The sequence below is a fragment of the Cervus elaphus genome, chromosome 16, assembly GCF_910594005.1.
Source record: "Cervus elaphus chromosome 16, mCerEla1.1, whole genome shotgun sequence".
In the NCBI taxonomy this organism is placed as follows: Eukaryota; Metazoa; Chordata; class Mammalia; order Artiodactyla; family Cervidae; genus Cervus; species Cervus elaphus.
In genome coordinates, this window is record NC_057830.1 from 32,366,853 (window position 1) to 32,379,162 (window position 12,310).

Genomic DNA, 12,310 nt, shown 5'->3' on the forward strand with positions numbered 1-12,310 from the left:
TTATTCCTTAGTCTGTATGTGTATGTATGTATATATATATATATATGGCACATCTTCTTTATTCATTCATCTGTTGGTAGACACTTGGATTGCTTACATATCTTGGATAGTGTAAGTAAGGCTGCTATGAACATTGGTATGCATTTATCTTTTTGAATTAGTCTTTTCATAGCCTCTGGATATATGCCTAGGAGTGGAATTACTGGATCATATGGAAGCTCTATTTTTCCTTTTTGAGGAACCTCCATACTGTTTTCTATATTAGTTGTACCAGTTTACAAAGGAATGGTTAATCTTCATAGATGTAGTTGATAATATTTTATTGAAGGATACATAAAAATACACAGATCATAAGCATACAGCTCAATACATTTTTGCAAGGAGGTAAGTTTTATTTCTTCCTTTCATTTAACCACCACCCAACTCAATATATGGAACATTGCCAACCCCTGAGAAGCCTTCCTCATGATGTCTCCCAGAAAGCACCATCCCCAAACATAATCACCATTCTGATTTTCATCACCATAAGTTTGTTTTGTTCTTTTAAAACTTTATACAAGTGGAATCAGGGGATATTTGCTTTTTGTGTGTAGCTTCTCTCATTTAGCATTTTATTTGTAGCATTCATCCATGTAGAATTAGGCTGTATATTTGCAGGGTTGCATAATATTTCATTGCATCAGTTCACCACAATTTATTTATCTATTCTACTCTTGATAGAAAAGTTGTTTCCAACTTTTGGCTATCGTGATGATGCTGTTATGAGCATTTGTACACATCTTTTCTCTTTCTGGGAGGAGGATGCACATCTGAGTGCATTTCTATTGTGTATACATTTAGGGCTCAAGTTGTTGATTCAATGGGTGTGGATATATTTAGCATCCTTAGATACTGCTAATCAATTTTTCAAATTACTTGTACAAATTTATATTCCCAGGATTACTTTTGCTTTATATCATTACCAACATTTCAAATACTCATTTTTGTTCCACTTTAGCAATTCTGATGGATATGTAATGGTATTTCATAGTGATTTTAATTTGCATTCCACAATTGATTTTTGTACAGTGACCAGGTATCCAGAAAACTTACTAAATTAATTTACTAATTCTAATAGTAGTTTATAGATTCCTTTTTGTTCTATTTATACAATCATATCAGAAAATAATGACAGTTTTATTTCTTCCTCTCAGTACTGTATGCCTTTTGTTTATGTTTCTTGCTGGGTCTCCCAGTACAATGTTAAATGGAAGTGGTGATAGCTGACATCCTTGTTTCATCTCAAATGCAGAAGGAAAGCTTTCAGTATTTCACCACAAAGTATGATGTGCATGTGTTGTGGGCTTTTTTGTAGATACTTTTTTTGAGATCAAGGTAGTTTCATTTTATTCCTAGTTTCCAGTAGTTTATTTTAAACTGTGATTAGTTGGTATTTTTTTGTGTGTGTATGTGATGGAAAGTATAGTGTTTATTGCAGTTGCCAATCAAGAGAGTGGGGAAATAAGACTCAGACCCATTCCAATGGGGACTTTGAGGTAGGACTTTTTTTTTTTTTTTTTTTTAAAGGGGAAGAACACAGAGGCTGAGGTTAAACATCTGGTGATAGATGGTAAATTCTTAAAACTGTACTTTCTATGGCTGACTTTTCTCCTCCACCTTTTTTTTTCTTTTTGCTAATGTGGGCATTGCATTAAGTGAGTTTTGAATATTACCTACCTTTGCATTCTTGGAATAAAATCAATTTAAGCATAATGTATTACCTTTTTATGCATAATTGGATATACCAGTATTTTGTTAAGCATTGTTGCATCTATGTTCATGCAAAGGATTGTAATTTTTCTTTCTTATAATAATCTTGTCAGGTTTTGATATCAACTTTATGCTAATTTCTTTTTTCATTTTTTCCTATTTTATTTATTAACTTTTTAGTTATATGTCCTTTTACTGTTATTTAGTGGTTGCCCTAGTGATTACAAAATTCATCCTTGATTTGTTATCATGTTACCTTTTCTGAAATAACATTCAGTTCAGTTCAGTTCAGTCGCTCAGTCATGTCCAACTTTTTGAGACCCCATGAATCGCAGCACGCCGGGCCTCCCTGTCCATCACCAACTCCCCGAGTTTACTCAAACTTATGCCCATCGAGTCAGTGATGCCATCCAGTCATCTCATTCTCTGTCATCCCCTTCTCCTCCTGCTCCCAATCCCTCCCAGCATCAGGCTCTTTTCCAATGAGTCAACTCTTTGCATGAGGTGGCCAAAGTATTGGAGTTTCAGCTTCAGCATCAGTCCTGCCAATGAACACCCAGAACTTATCTCCTTCAGGATGGACTGGTTGGATCTCCTTGCAGTCCAAGGGACTCTCAAGAGTCTTCTCCAACACCACAGTTCAAAAGCATCAATTCTTCAGCACTCAGCTTTCTTTACAGTCCAACTCTCACATCCATGTATGACCACTGGAAAAACCATAGCCTTGACCAGACGGACCATTTTTGGCAAAGTAATGTCTCTGCTTTTTAATATGCTGTCTAGGTTGGTCATAACTTTCCTTCCAAGAAGCAAGCATCTTTTAATTTCATGGCTGCAGTCACCATCTGCAGTGATTTTGGAGCCCCCCAAAATAAAGCCTGACACTGTTTCCACTGTCCCCCCATCTATTTCCCATGAGGTGATGGGACCAGATGCCATGATCTTAGTTTTCTGAATGTTGAGCTTTAAGCCAGCTTTTTCACTCTCCTCTTTCACTTTCATCAAGAGGCTTTTCAGTTCCTCTTCACTCTCTGCCATAAGGGTGGTGTCATCTGCATATCTGAGGTTATTGAAATTCCTCCCGGCAATCTTAATTCCAGCTTGTGCTTCTTCCAGCCCAGTGTTTCTCATGATGTACTCTGCATATAAATTAAATAAGCAGGTGACAATATACAGCCTTGACGTACTCCTTTTCCTATTTGGAACCAGTCTGTTGTTTCATGTCCAGTTCTAACTGTTGCTTCCTGACCTGCATACAGGTTTCTCAAGAGGCAGGTCAGGTGGTCTGGTATTCCCATCTCCTTCAGAATTTTCCACAGTTTATTGTGATCCACACAGTCGAAGGCTTTGGCATAGTCAATAAAGCAGAAATAGATGTTTTTCTGAAACTCTCTTGCTTTTTCGATGATCCAGCAGATATTGGCAATTTGATCTCTGGTTCCTCTGCCTTTTCTAAAACCAGCTTGAACATCTGGAAGTTCTCGGTTCACGTATTGCTGAAGCCTGGCTTGGAGAATTTTGAGCATTACTTTACTAGTGTGTGAGATGAGTGCAATTGTGCGGTAGTTTGAGCATTCTTTGGGACTGCCTTTCTTAGGGATTGGAATGAAAACGGACCTTTTCCAGTCCTGTGGCCACTGCTGGGTTTTCCAAATTTGCTGGCATATTGAGTACAGCACTTTCATAGCATCATCTTTCAGGATTTGAAATAACTCAACTGGAATTCCATCACATCCACTAGCTTTGTTCATAGTGATGCTTTCTAAGGCCCACTTGACTTCACATTCCAGGATGTCTGCCTCTAAGTGAGTGATCACACCATTGTGATTATCTGGGTCGTGAAGATCTTTTTTGTACAGTTCTTCTGTGTATTCTTGCCACCTCTTCTTAATATCTTCTGCTTCTGTTAGGTCCCTACCATTTCTGTCCTTTATTGAGCCCATTTTTGCATGAAATGTTCACTTGGTATCTCTAATTTTTTTGAAGAGATCTCTAGTCTTTCCCATTCTGTTGTTTTCCTCTATTTCTTTGCACTGATCACTGAGGAAAGCTTTCTCATCTCTCCTTGCTATTCTTTGGAACTCTGCATTCAAATGGGAATATCTTTCCTTTTCTCCTTTGCTTTTTGCTTCTCTTCTTTTCACAGCTATTTGTAAGGCCTCCTCAGACAACCATTTTGCCTTTTTGCATTTCTTTTCCATGGGGATGGTCTTGATCCCTGTCTCCTATATAATGTCACGAACCGCCGTCCATAGTTCATCAGGCTCTCTGTCTATCAGATCTAGTCCCTTAAATCTATTTTTCACTTCCACTGTATAATCATAGGGATTTAATTTAGGTCATACCAGAATGGTCTACTCTAACTTCATTTAGCCCTTTCTTTTGTATTATTATTATCATAATAATTGGCAATATATGCATTTTATATGACATATATCATACATATCTGTATAAATAATATATTCAAACAATATATATATATTATGTGTAAATACGTATTATTTATGTTTATTTCACTGTCAATATTCATTTTGATTTTTCTGAACTTTTACTTTTTCTGATGTTCATTTTTTCCTTCTTGAATTATGTCCCTGTTTGTATCAGGGATCATTCTGCCTAAGCATTCCCTTTAATATATCTTTTATGCAAGTCTATTGGTGATTAATACCCTCGATTCTTGTTTGTCTGAAAAATCTTTTATTTCATATCCATTTTGGAAGGATATTTTCACTTGTGTATGAATGTCTTGATTGGCAGTTATTTTTTGTCAGTGTTTTAAAGGTTCAGTTCAGTCACTCAGTTGTGTCCAACTCTTTGTGACCCCATAAACTGCAGCACGCCAGGCCTCCCTGTCCATCACCAACTCCCAGACTTTACCCAAACTCATATCCATTGAGTCGGTGATGCCATCTAACCACCTCATTCTCTGTCATCCCCTTCTCCTCCTTCCTTCAATCTTTCCCAACATCAGGGTCTTTTCAAATGAGTCAGCTCTTCGCATCAGGTGGCCAAAATGTTGGCATTTCAGCTTCAACATCAGTCCTTCCAATGAACACCTAGGACTGATTTCCTTTATGATGGACTGGTTGGATCTCCTTGCAGTCCAAGGGACTCTCAAGAGTCTTTTCCAACACCACAGTTCAAAAACATCAATTCTTCCGCACTTAGCTTTCTTTTTAGTCCAATTCTCACATCCATACATGACTACTGGAAAACCCACAGCCTTGACTAGACCACCTTTGTTGACAATGTAATGTCTCTGCTTTTTAATATGCTATCTAGGTTGGTCATAACTTTCCTTCCGAGGAGCAAGTGTCTTTTAATTTCATGGCTGCAATCACCATCTGCATTGAGTTTGGAGCCCCCCAAAATAAAGTCAGCCACTGTTTCCACTGTTTCTCCATCTATTTGCCATGAAGTGATGGGACCGGATGCCACGATCTTAGTTTTCTTAACGTTGAACTTTAAGCCAACTTTTTCACTGTCCTCTTTCACTTTCATCAAGAGGCTCTTTAGTTCTTCTTCACTTTCTGTTTTAAAGGTAATATTCCATTATCCTCTGGCTTCTACATTTTCATACGAAACACTCAACTGTCTCTTATTTTTAGTCCTTTGAAGGTAAATATGTATTTTTTTCTCTGGCTCCTTTCAAGACTTTCTCTTTCCTTTGTTTTTCTTCAGTTTTATTCTGATATACTTAGTTGTGGTTTTATTATATTAATCCTGGTTGATTATTGTAGCACTTCTTGAAATTGTTTCCTATATTTCAGAATTTTTGGAACTTTCTCAGTTATAAACTATTTAAACATATTTTCTGTCACATTCTATCATCCCCTGAGAGGACTCAGTGACAGATGTGTCCTAACTTCAGAATCTTCCATATTTTGCTAGTGCTCTTTTCTATATCTTTATCTCTTTTGCTGTCTATGATTCAGCCTGTATGTTTTATACTTGTCAATCTTTCAGTTCATCAATTCTTTGTTCTTTTTTGTTTTTGCATTCAGCCTACTCTGAGTTTCAATTATTGTAATTTTTTAGTTTCAAAATTTCTATCTGAGGCTTTTCAAAAAGTATGTTACAGTTCTCTAGTAAAATTCTCATGCTGTCTCATATTTTTAAAAAAATATATTAAACATAGCTATTTAAAAATCTGTTTCTGAATAGTTTCAGTAACTGGGTCATGTGTAGATTTGTTTTTATTTTCTGTTTTCATAATCTTGTTTTTCTCTTTTGGTATGCCTGATGATTTTTGGCTGAATGCTAGACACTGCACATGAAAATTACAGTGACTTAGGATAATGATAATTTCTTCTAGAGAGGTTTCACCACAGTCTATGATAGGCAGCTTGAGTGGGATCCCCACTCTCTTAATCTAATCAGAAAGGTTTTAATAGCAAACTTTCAGACTAGACTGAAGGTTTGCTAAGGCTTCTCTACCAGGTTCCTCATCCCTGAGCCTAAGGATAAAAACAAGAGATGTTTACCAATGGGAGTTGTACCTAAGCTGTACTTTTTGTCTTATCAGCACATCAGATTGTTGAAAACTTTCATGTCTTCAGCAGTTTTCTGCTGAACTTTGAGAATTTGTCTTTGTTCCCCTCTCTCCAGATTTTTTGGTCACTTTACTACTGCCTACCAGGCAGCTCCAAATTGTAGTTTCTTTTCTCTATCCCTGAGATTCCGATGTTCTAGTGGTTTTCTTGTCTCTGAGCCACAGCTCTCTGCCAAGTTTCTCAGATTTTAACTCATTGTAAAGACAAGATATAGCAAATGTCCTGAGGAGAAGAGCAACTCGTAGACGATCAACTCACCTCCCTACATTTCTCGTCTCTATAGACTCTTGCTCTCTCAAGTCCTGGTTACCTTGGCAGTTCTCCAATACCTTCAAGTAAGTATTTTAGTATTTTACCTGATTTCCTAGTTGGTTTTGGAACTATTACCACCATAATCTAAAGCAGATGTTCATAGGTTTTCTTAAAGCTTGTAACTAGTATGGATTACACATTTTATTGTGGGCATTAACACATCTTTTGGTACAGAAAGATGCTGAGATAGTCATAAAGGCAGGTGGAAAAATGAACTTTTGAAATAGATTTATGATGTGCACACTATATGTAATCCAAAACAAAAGAAATAGGTAGTGTCTTAGGCAGACAAACAATGCTTATGTTCTACCCTTTGACTATGGAATCTATAAATACCTTTAAAAGATATTTTATGAAGTGAAATAGATGGAATTGGAGCAATGAAGATATTAAAATATGTCTAGCATAAGCTCATAGATACAGAGATAAGCTTATAAGAAGATGAAGAGCAAAACTTCTGACCTAAGCCATTGAACCTTGAGATATGTTCTATACTTATGAGCTGCAAAGAGTGATGATTTTTGTAATTTTGCACATGGGCATATGACCTAGTGTGTACTTCTCCTCACATGCCTCAAAAAATGTATTAAATAGTGTTTCTCCTTGGAGAGGTGTTATTTTTGGAAAAGACATGGGTTGGGAAAGTTAGATTATTTCTAGCTTTGAACTCAGGATGCCTCAGGGGAAGAATTCATTCAGTTGAGGTATTTTCTGTTTCAGGAGAGTACTGACCATGCTCTAGACCATGTAATAAAATAAGGATTTAACCAAATGCATAATGTGGTTTCCCTTTCTTTCACTAATATATTAAAAATCACTATCTTTGCAGACCCTGCATCAAAGTTTGCATAATATGTTATGGGACAGATCTCAGGAGATAACAATGGTATTTTGGACAGCTTGCTCTAACTTCCATTAACTGCCTTTGTCTTCTCTTCTGTGAAGAGGAAGTCAAGGAATCAAAACTGTGAGGGTGGTGAGATGATCTTCCTTTGAAGAAAAACTTTGAAGACCAGCAGTTGAACTCAGTAGGAATCAAACTACTGCTTCAGAATTGAAGTACAAAGCAAATATCACCATACCCCATGCGCCCAGGAGTGTTTCTGGTAAAGTTAGGCAAGGGGGACAATGTCTAGGGGATATGAGACTTCTGTGAATGGGGCCTCTGGGACATTCTTTTTGGTGTCATTAGAGTTAAGGGTGAAGGAAGGGTTTGCCTTTTGAGTTATATTTTTAACTTTGCAGAGTAAGCACTAGAAAGTGCCCCCAGGCACTTAGAAAAACAGAAGGCCCTAGAAGATGGTAGCTCAGCTGGGAAAGAATCTGCATGCAATTCAGGAGACCCCGGTTCGATTCCTGGGTTGGGAAGATCTGCTGGAGAAGGGATAGGCTACCCACTCCAGTATTCTTGGGCTTCCCTTGTGGCTCAGCTGATAAAGAATCTGCCTGCAGTGTGGGAGACCTGAGTTTGACCCTTGGGTTGGGGATATCCTCTAGAGAGGGGAAAGGCTACCCACTCCTGTATTCTGGCAAGAATTGCATGAATTGTATAGTCCATGGGGTTTCAAAGAATTGGACATGACTGAGAGACTTTCACTTCACTAGAAGATGGAAAAGTTCTCTCTCTGAAAGTCTGCTGTGAAAAGGGTAAGAATGTTTTGCAGACCTTCACTGTCATCCAAACATCCCTTGTGCATCTCTGCACTCTGCCTGTGGCCATCATTCTGTCTGTAATACTCCTTTCTTTCTTTCTTTCTTTTTTTCTTTTTGTTCCTTTTTTAAAATTAATTTTTATTGGAGTATAGTTTGCTTTACAATGTGCTAGTTTCTGCTGGTGCAGCAAAGTGAGTCAGTTGTACATGTACATATATCCAATCTTTTTTAGATTTCCCTCCCGTTTAGGTCACCACAGAGCACTGAGCAGGGTCCCCTCTGCTGTGAAGTAGGTTCTCATTGCTTATCTATTATATATATACTAATAGTAGTGTATACACATCAATCTCAATCTCCCAATTCATCCCTTCCAAACTAAACTGCTTTGACTATTTGAATCTGCTCAGCCTTCAAACCTGATTCAAACCTGACCTTCTCCATGAAACCATCCTGAAGCTGAACTGATGCTCAGGAAGGGAATGGGGCTTGGAATGTGGAGGCAGGAACAGAGCAAGGGAACTCTGAAGAGGTGGAGAAAGTCTGTAACCCAAGGAGGAAACGAGCAGCTGTGGGGATAGCAGCATCGGAGAGTCCTCAGAGGTTCAGCGGTGCAGAGAACTAGTCATTGCTTTGGTCACTCTGGCGTTGCACAAAGCTTTTGAGGCATTTTTCCTGTATATTTGTGATAAAAGTGGGATACAAAGCAATGGTTTCAAAATTGCAAGATTAAAAAATGCTCTGCTCTGTGCAGTTACAGAGTCATCCTCGTGATCACGATTGTTATAGAGAATGTTCTACATCATTTTATTCTACTCTCATGATTTCCCTGGTTCAGAGAGGGTTTCTCTGTTTCCAAGAGGATTTCAGACAAACATGTCTCTGCTTATGTCTCTGTCTCTCTTTCTCATTCAGTCAGTTCAGTTCAGTCGCTCAGTCGTGTCCGACTCGTTGCGACCCCACAAATCGCAGCAAGCCAGGCCTCCCTGTCCATCACAAACTCCCACATTAGTTGCCTCCAAAAACATCACACATAGGAGACTGCATTCTTGAAGTTTCCTTTTCCATCTAATTGCCATTTTCTCTCATATTGAAAACAAACTCAATCTTTGCCACTTAAACAACATTGTATTTGGAGACTGTCAAGCTTAATTAAAGCTGAATATTTTTCCAGGTGGTGTATTAAGGACCATGTAATAGACTGCGCTCAGGGACAGAACCCAGCCATTTAAGAGGTTCACTGGGCAGGAAGGTAGAGTTCTGTCTATAGGTGATGGGGGGAGGTAAGCCTTTTCTGACTGATTCAAAGAAAACAATTCCTTCTCATTCACCACTAGTCCATTAGGATTGAACGTGCTTCCAGTTAGCTTTCTTGAAAAAAAGAAAGAAAAATAGATCAATAATATTTATGATTCCTTGAAAAGAGAAATCTGGTTCCTTGTTACAGTATTGCTCCATTAAGGCTCTTTGTTATTAGTAAAGTTGTGTTTGCTGCAGTGGGCAACAATAGCAAGAGTTCATTTCATCAAAAGGGTCATAAAGCTTATCTTTGCCTTGTCCAGCTGAAAATACTCATAAATTTCGTGTTAACTTTGGTGCAGTTTTTATAAGAATATTCTTATAAGAATAATAATTCTGTGATGGCATTCATTTGTAATAAAATAATAATAATTTTAAAACAGTAAAAACAATGATAATACGTATCTTTTATTGATTGCTTTCCCCTGTGCTGAGTGCTTTGCATATATAATACTATTTAGCCTTCAAAGTAATATTGTGAAGGTGGCAGCATTGGGCTATTTTCAGATGAGGCATTTTTAAGCACAGACAGGTTAAGTAACTTCCTCAAGGTCACGTGGAAGACTGAAATGTGAACTCCAAACTTCCTAACTCTATAGCTCAATTTCTCTTAACCAGATCATTTTGCTTTAATATAGTCAGTGATTTATGAATCTACAATAACATATACTATTAATTCTATGCATAAATTTCCCATTTAGGAATCTATAACACTCTGCTTTTTGAAAAGTCACAAATATGATTCATTTAATATGCATGCTTAAGTGTTCTATTAACAAATTCTAACTCAGATCTTTTCATGGTTTAATATGTCAGATAAAATTACTCAAAGCATCTATTTTCAAAAACCTCTTCATGCTGATCTTTATAACCACAACATTAAATCTACAAATTTACTCCACAGATAAATTAGGTTATTAATAATATTGCCTATAGCTTTTAATCTACTCTAGAAGACCATACATATAAGTACTGATCTCATTAGTAATACATATTCATCTGTGCTTGTTAATAGGTTTGAAAATGAGCTACAGAGAGCTTCATGTTTATGGATGTCCGCATGCATCTCACAATAGCTAATGAGGCTCAGTTTGGGTCACTTGAATGTGTCTGACACATGATGAGATGCAGAAAAGGTATGGAAATCTATTCGTCAGTTCCCAGATGCTCCCTGAAGTCTGTTCCATTATTGATCATCCAATAAACACTATTATTCAGTAACTCTGGACTAAGCACTGAGAGGAGCTTTGCTTGAAGGTCAAGTGTAGACATACTAGTTCCTATCTCCAAGGATCTTGCAGTAATGTTGGACAAATAAGAGTAAGCTGTGAAACAGGCACGTCATATGAATTACATGCTAAAGATGATCAGTGTCGGGGGAATTTGGAGTTTGAAGAGATCATGGAGGGCTGAGGTGGTTATTAGAGATGTTATAGACTTAGAAGGTGGGCAAGAGTTGAAGATGGAGGGAAAGAGATATAGTATTCCAAGCGCTCACGGAAAGAGATAGAGATCCAGGCTAGTCAATGAGCAAGGTGACTGCTGTAGCAGATGCCATTTAGGATGTGGTGAGGGACAAAGTTTTCTGGATAACGTGGGCCCATGATATGGAAGATAGGTAACAGGTCTGCTCAAGCTGGGGAAGATTGAAGGCAGGAGGAGAAGGGGACGACAGAGGATCAGATGGTTGGATGGCATCACCGACTCAATGGACATGAGTTTGAGTAAACTCTGGGAGTTGGTGATGGACAGGGAGGCCTGGTGTGCTGCAGTCCATGGGGTCGCAAAGAGTTGGACATGACTGAGAGACTGAACTGATTACTCAAGGTAAAACAGAGTCACTGGAATTAAATAATGTTTCATGCCCTTAACTAGATCTCAGAAGGAGTTGACATGGGAAGGATGGGGAAACAACATTATTGCAAATAAATTAAAAGAACTGTCTTGTGATGTTACTATTGGGGAATTATGATTGATTGGTGATGGACATTCTAATAAAGTTTCCATAATATCTTCTATTGGTATTATTTACATATTTATTATTAAAAACAGTATAACAACATTAGAAGATTTTTAAAAGAGAAGTCTGTATTTTTACCACTCTGATGTAAGAGAAAAACTAGTATTAGTTTTGAATCCTCTTTTGCAATTTGGCTTCCTGTAACTGTACTTAGAGGATAATAGAATTTTGTGTTCTGCTCTTTTCACATGACACAGTTTTCCATGTTTCCACAGTGTTTATAATTATGATTTTTAATAGACACATAGTCTCCTATTGAGTCACTTTAACAAAGTTAGTTAATGCCTTAAACTATCTTGGATGCTTACATTGCTTTCTACTTTCTGTCATTACAGATGACACTCCAAGGACACTGGCATGCATATGACTTTTTGGCTCTTATTGAGTTACTTAGTACCTAAGCACATATTCCCAGGAGGGCAATTACCAGTTCACAGACTAGGAACACATTGTGACATTTTCTATGCAATGTATGGCTGTACCTTGAAGGCCCTTACCGATGGAAGATGGGCTTCCCAGGTGGTTCAGTGGGTAAAGAACCTGCCTGCGATGCAGAAGACACCAGAGATATGAGTTCAGTTACTGGGTCAGGAAGAAGCCCCTGGAGGAGGCACAGCAACCCACTCCAATATTGTTGCCTGGAGAATCCCATGGACAGAGGGTCCTGGTGGGCTACAGTCCATAGGTCACAAAGAGTCAGACACGAATGAAGTGATTGAGAACAGTA